We start from the raw sequence: 7,727 nt of genomic DNA on the forward strand, positions 1-7,727 counted from the left end.
TCTAGAAGGAGCTATCAAAACAGTTTTGTCGGTTTGGAAATTTTGTTTACCGAGACCAGTCCATGATCAGATTGTTGGAATTTTTTTCCGTGGGATAAGATTTCCTTGATATAGAAAATTTTTATTGAGTCTCTTACGAGTGGTATTAGAAAAAAAATCAGAATAATAATTTAGCATCAATGCTAAAATTCCCCATACATCGAGTTGTTTGAAGAGTATTACTTAGTGTTATTATTAGAATTTTTTTTGAAGAAGGGTCTATCATGGCTGAGGAGAATATGAATATCAAAGGTGATAAACTGAGAATCACCACCATACCCTTACGTGGGGTATCAAATTTTATGAGTTAGTCCCCATCGGTTTGGAGGTTCCTTATAACAAAAGACCTACTTGGTCACCTCAGCACCCGAGGACCACCTATTGATGAAGATGATATTTTTTATAACAAATAGTTGAAAAATGATATTTTGGTGATTAGTTGGCTAATCAATAGCATGGAAGAACATGTCTCCAACAATGTTATTTATCTTGACACTGCTAAGCAAATTTGGGAGACATGTGCTAACTGTACTCTTGCCCGGATACTCTATATAGACCTTACAATATTCTTCAAAGAATGTTGAATACTAAACAAGGAGAAAATATCCATGAGTACTTGGCTCGCTTTAGAGGTTGTTTTCAAGAGTGGAAGTTAGTTCAGCCTTCAACCACAAATATTTCTATCCAAGACAAACAAAAGGAAGCCTTAATTACTGTTATTTGTCTTGCAAATGTTAAACCCCATCTGAAGATTGCCAAGAGTCAACTTTTAAGTGCTTCTACTATCCCCAAGTTTGATGATGTATGCGCAACACTACTTCGTATTCCAGACACTTCTTCCTCCACTACTACAGTATCATCCGCTATGTATTCCGATCATAGAGGATCATCATCTGACCACGACCGAGGCCGAGGTAGAGGTTATAAAGGAGGCAGAGGAAGAGGTGGAAGGATTGGTGCTGGCAGAACAGATGAGAAAAAATGTACTCATTGTAAAAAATTTGGCCACACTATAGATCTTTCCTATTACAGGGCATGCACTTACTGTGGACAATATGGGTATTATAAAGAAATATGCTATGAAGCCAATGGACAGTCAGAATTGACAAGGGCTAATCAAGCCTTTATAAGTGATACAAAAGAAGAACAACCCACAAAATCAGCAACACAGAAATTTTTTACTGATGAAGAGTATGAGCTATTTAAGAAAATGAAGACAATGTTGGGTTCTTCTCCTAGTTCCTTTGTAACTACTGCTGCCACTACCGCTTCACGTATGCTATCTACCTCATCTTCATCCTGGATAATTGACTATGGAGCTTCTGAGCATCTTACAGGTAACAAAAAATTATTACATTCTCTATCTTCGAGTCTTTCACACAAGTTTGTTACCATAGCTGACGGTTCTCAAACCAAAGTCCAAGGGAAATATTTCAGTTTTGTCACACCATCAATTCAGCTCACTGATATTCTTTTTGTTCCTACTTTTCCTTTGAATCTATTCTCTGTTAGTTAGTTGACAAAATATTTTAATTGCTCTGTTACCTTCTCATCTACTTCACGTGTCTTTTAGGATCTTATAACGAAGCAGGTGATCGGTGGAGGCCATGAACAAGGGGGGCTTTACTACTTGGACGTGCTGAAAATAAATATGGTTTCTACTACTGAAAATGAGACACGGTTATGGCACAATCGGTTGGGACATCCATCTGCACAGTCTCTTCGTTATATGTTTCCTTCTCTTAAAGTAAGGTTAGAATTTCATTGTGAGGTTTGTCAATTGATTAAACATCAAAGGAGTACATACTCTCCACAACTAGAAGTCGAAAGTGTCACTCCATTTTCTTTAATTCATACTGATGTTTGGGGGCCCTTGAGTGTCTCCAACATTTCTCAAGCAAAATATTTTATTATATTTATTGATTATTTCACTCGCACAACTTGGTTGTTTATATTTAAGGAGCATTCTGAGATACCATTCATTTTTAAGTCATTTCATGCTATGGTACTCACACAATTTGGTTAGAAAATAAAATTCTTCGGTCTGATAATGCCAAAGAATATGTTTCCAAAGACCTTGACTCTTTTTGTCAAGAAATGGCATTATCCATCAAACATCATGCCCCTACACTCCTAAAAAAAATGGTAGAGCCAAACGAAAAAATCGTCATAATCTTGAGGTAGCTCGAGGTTTATTATATGCCATGAAAGTTTCATACTTTTATTGGCCTCATGCAGTCCTTACTGCCTCCTGTCTTATAAATCGTCTACCATCTACCGTTCTTGGTAATAAATCTCCTTACTCTAGATTATTACCAAATGATGATCCGTTTTCACTACCTTTGAAAGTCTTCGGATGTCAATGTTTTGTTCATAATTCATTACCTAGACACAACAAATTTGATCCTAAATATTTCAAGTGTATCTTTTTAGGATACTCTCGCACACAAAAGGGTCCAGGGATGTAAAATTTTTTGAAGACCCCTCATTTTATTCTGATAGTGCTCCTTCTGCTTTGTCCTTAGTACCAGGTTCCCCTAGACCGGTTGTGCCTCGTGATACATAGATTATTCAACCCCCAGAACAAGTGGTCGACACCACACCTGCCGAGTTAATAGATGCAACAGAGGTAAGTCCTTTATCACCAGTTATTTTTGGTCCTCAATATGATACTCGTCCTATTGCTATAAGGAAAGAACCTAGATTATGCATTAGACCTTTTACTTCTCATCCCATTTCAAATTTTGTGTCTCATCATCGCCTCTCACCTTTATGCTGTCAGTTTCTTTCTTCTATTTTCTCCATATCTGTTCCACAGTCCTAGCAGGAGGTTCTACAACATCTAGGGTGGAATGCAGCAATGGATGAAGAAATGAAGGCCCTTAGTGATAATCATACATGGTCACTGGGTCTTCTTCCCATAGATAAAAAATCCGTTGGTTGCAAGTGGGTTTATACTGTCAAACATAATTCTGATGGGTCAATTGCACGACTGAAGGCTCGACTGGTTGCCAAAGGTTATACTCAGTGCTATGGAATTGATTATGAAGAAACCTTCTCTCTAGTGGAAAAAATGAACTCGGCACATATATTATTATCTCTGGCGGCCAATTCATCCTGGCCGATCTATCAACTTGATGTGAAAAATGCATTTCTTAATGGTGATATTAAAGAATAAATTTACATGCAACAACCACTTAGGTAAGTGGTTGAGGGGGACTCAGTATGCCACCTAAAAAAATCTTTATATGGTCTAAAGCAGTCCCCTCGGGCATTGTTTGAGAAAATTAGTCAAGCTATCATAAGGGCCAACTTTCATAGATGCTCTGGAGATCACTCAGTATTTATTGAAAATACACCAAGAGGTAAGGTGATTCTGGCTGTTTATATTGATGATATTATTTTAACTGGGAGTGATTCCAAGGGCATCCAGAAAACAAAGGAGAAAATATGAGCTGAATTCAAGACGAAGGATCTTGGACTATTCAAATATTTTTTGGGTAATGAAGTATTACAATCCAGACATGGGATTGTGCTATCCCAAAGGAAGTATGCCCTTGATCTACTAGAGGAGACATGAATGATGGGATGCAATCCGGCAGACACTCCTATGGACTCAAATACAAAATATGTGGAGGCACTGGAGAAGATGTAGATATTGGAAAATATCAAAGACTAGAGGGATGACTTATTTACCTGTGTGTAACAAGGCCGGATATTTCATATGCAGTAAGTGTGGTAAGTCAATATATGCACAAGCCACAACTTAGTCATTGGCAAACACACTAAAGAATACTACGATATCTGAAAGGAGCTCTAGGAAGGGGGCTTCTCTATAAAAACCATAGTCTTTTCAACATTGAAGGATTCTCATATGCAGACTGGGCTGGATCCCTAGATGACATAAATCTACTTTTGGATTTTGTACGATGGTTGGAGGGAATTTAGTTACATGGAAATGCAAGAAGCAAAATGTAGTAGCACAATCTAGTGCAGAAACAAAATACAGGGCCATGGCACACACTGGTAGTGAACCCATATGGATAAGATCTCTTCTCAGTGAGTTGGGATTCTACAAAGAAGCTCCAATAGATCTATAATGTGACAATCAAGCAGCAATACACATTACATCGAATCCAGTCTTTCATGAAAGAACAAAGCATATTGAAGTGGATTGCCATTTTATATGAGAAAAGTTCCAAGCTGGTTTCTTATCTCTGAAGCATATATCATCACAAAGTCAACTTGCAGATTTTCTCACCAAGGGGGGGTTAGTCAACTTGATGCGGGAGATGCACTTCAGTTGCATTACTCAGTTAATCTCCTGACGTCGTTAGTGGAGCACCAGACTTCAAGTCATCTCAATGACTAAGATGAAGTTGAACATCATCTCCACGTTATAATTTATGGAATATGGTTTCCGCCCAAAGTTTCCAATCATCCAGATGAAGTAAACGTCGGGGTTCGAACCCTTGAAGTTTCCCCCCCTCTCTCTCCCCGCACCCCCCTCTGTCACTCTTTTCTAATTTTCATTTTTTCTCCCTCTCTCGTCTCCTTGCGCCCCTAAAGTCTCTGCTCCCTCTCTTCTCTCGGATTCGCTCTCCGTCCTCTGTCTCTTGGTCTTCTCCTTTTCATTTTGTTTTCCCTCTCTCTCGCACCCCCTCTCTCGCACCCCCTCTCTCATCTTTGCGCCCCCCCTGAGGTCTCTGCTCCCTCTCTTCTCTAGGACTTGCTCTCCGGTCTCCCTCTCTCACTTCTCCCTCTCTCTTATCCCTCTCAGCCTCCCTCTCTTCTCTCTCTCTTCTCCCTCTCTTCTCCCTTTCGGCCTCCCACTCCCTTCTCCTTCTCGCTATTCTCTTTTCCCCCAAAATACCTTCCGATTTCATTCGATTTCCCCCATTTCGATTTTGATTCGAGGCCCAATTTCTACTTCAATTAGGCATCAATTTTCCCATTCGACTTCGATTTCACCCTTCAGCTTTGGTTTTCCCCAAATTTCAGAAGGTATGACTAAACCGTAATTTTTTTGATTAAATTAATGTTTTATTTGATTTAATTTTAGTTTCAGTGCCTAATTTGGGGTTGTTTGTGCATAATTGAGGGATTTAGGGTTACGGTTTAGAGTCTAAATTTTTGATTGGGGTTACGATTTATTTTTAGGGTTTGGTGCTCGGTATTTAAGGGTCCTGGAATTAGGGTTAAGGGTTTATGGTTAAGGATTTATGGTATTTTTTGGGTTTAGGTTATGGAATTAGGGTTTTTTTTCCAATTGTTTTTAGGGTTTAGGTTTATTGGGTGATAGGGTTTAGGGTTTAGGGTTTTAAGGTTTAGGGGGTTTAGGGTTTTTATGGTTTTGGGGGTTTTGTGTTTTTAAGGTCTAGGGTTTTCTGGTTTAGGGTCTGGAATTAGGGTGTAGGGTTTAGGACTTTTAAGGTTTAAGGGGTCTAGGGTTTAGGGTTTTAATTTCTGGAATTAGTGTCTAGGGTTTAGATTTTAGGAGGTAATAGGGTTTAGGGTTTAGGGTTTAGGGTTTATTAGGGTTTTTTTAGTCCAATTCAAGCAAGGCTGAGTCGCCTACACCGGCGTCCATTAGCCAACAAAACCTGACCCCCATCACTGACGAGGTATAGGTCGTAGTGACTGCGAAGTCATATGGGGATCTACCAGGGGTGTTCGGTGAATTTGGACTTGATGTGTGTGTTTTTGCATTGTTTAGTGCATTTGCCGTAGTTAAAATAGTTTGATTAATTTTGAAATATTTTTGAATGTTGTTGAGAATTTTTGAAGTGGTATGGAATGTTTTTGCCATATGGTGAGGAGATTCAGGTGTTATACATATCCACCACATGGAATTCTATTTTTTATGGTTTGTTTCCGTGACGGGTAAAGGTTGTCTGATAAAGGTTTTTCCATGAGGACTATCTCAGATTTTGATTATAAATGGTTGTAAGAAGACAACCAACTGCTCGACCTTATGACATTTGGACCTTCGAAGATGACATATTGGCTGTGGTGGTGGGAAACGCAATAGCCATGGGGTCAGTAAGTGTAACCCTTTTAGATCAGGGCGATGAACTCATCCGTGAGTCAGAACATGTCCCGATGGACGAGCCCGAGGATGTTGATATAGTTAGGGATACTCTATCGTCATTCTTTAGCGGGAATGAGTCGACAGCTAATCAATCTTGAAGAAGTAATCGGCATCTTCAAGTCATCATAGAAAGATAAGTGAAATGTCTGGTGATGACACTGGTAGATTCATTGATGCAATGAAGGAAATCACTCAGGCATTGAAGGATGTCATCAAGCCTAAAGAGGGTGATATTGAAAAATATAGGGTCAAAGCTCTCAGGGAAATCCCTGACCTGTCTGTAGACTTGAAGTTCCGTGCTCCTGTATGGTTGGATACGCCAAGTAAGAAGGTCATGTTTACGGAGATGACAGTGGAAGAGCGGGTCGAGTGGCTTAAATATTGTGCAACAAATTATTTGTAATGCGTTTTAAATACACTATCTTCTTTTGGAATATTGTTATGTATTAGGTATGATGTTTGAATTATGACGTTGCAAGACTTATTAGTATGGTTAGTATTTTTATTTTATATGATTGTTGTGTTAATATATTGCATGGATGAATATAGTGGATGAGTATGGATGTGGACAATTAAATGGATATGGTTGCGTAGGGATGTGATTGAAGGTAGGATGTGGAATGTGGATGAATATGGTTGTGTATAGGTGTGATTGCAAATAGGTTATGATTGAAGATTGATGTTTATTTGTGTTTATGACTTTTACGGGATTGTGTTTGTAGATTTCCATGGACATTATGACAGACGAAGAAAAGATTGCAACAAACGTGTACCACGTTCTTGTGGGATTAATGGTCCATTGTATTTGCAAAATGCACTAGACAAATCACCAGTTAAATTTGGAAAGTTTACAGGATGAATCAAATAGTATTTTTCAAATTGGCAGAGATACTTACTAGTAGAGGGTTTTTATTAGCCATAAAGACCATCTCAGTTGAAGAACAACTTGTATATTTCCTCCTAAATATTGGTCAACAACAATCTTATAGTGTCACAACAGAGATGTTTGATAGATCGAACTAGACCATAAGTAGGTATTTCAACAAGTGTTGGATGCAATCCTCAAACTTCACTCTGATTACGCCATACGGCCTTCGGAATGCACACACTCGAAGATTTTATCCAGTTCAATGTTTTATCCGTACTTCAAGGTAACATCACTTCCTCTCACTAGACAATTTTAGATTAATATACAAAGTTAGTCAATATTAATTAAAAATGTATAATTAGGATTGTATTGGGGCTATTGATGGAACTCATATCAAAGCAAACATTCCACTTGAAGAACAACCAAGGTTCTGGAATAGAAAGGGCTATCTCTTTCAAAATTTGATGGCAACATGTTCATTTGACATGCAATTCACTTATGTACTTGCTGGATAGGAGGGATAAGTAGCTGATTCTCGTGTATTGATGGATGCATCGACTCACCGAGATAAAATCTTTGTACCTGAAGGTAAATAATATATTTTTATATAGTCATTTTTTATCTATTTTATCTTCAATTATTTTATGTGGAATATAATTTCTATTATAGGTAAATATTATCTAGTTGATGCAGGTTATGCAAATCTTCTAGGATTTTTGGCTCCATATC

This window comes from Aristolochia californica, unplaced genomic scaffold, assembly GCF_029961685.1.
Source record: "Aristolochia californica isolate CCGP_79_NKW_82.1479 unplaced genomic scaffold, dmAriCali1.0.hap1 SCAF_3, whole genome shotgun sequence".
In the NCBI taxonomy this organism is placed as follows: domain Eukaryota; kingdom Viridiplantae; phylum Streptophyta; class Magnoliopsida; order Piperales; family Aristolochiaceae; genus Aristolochia; species Aristolochia californica.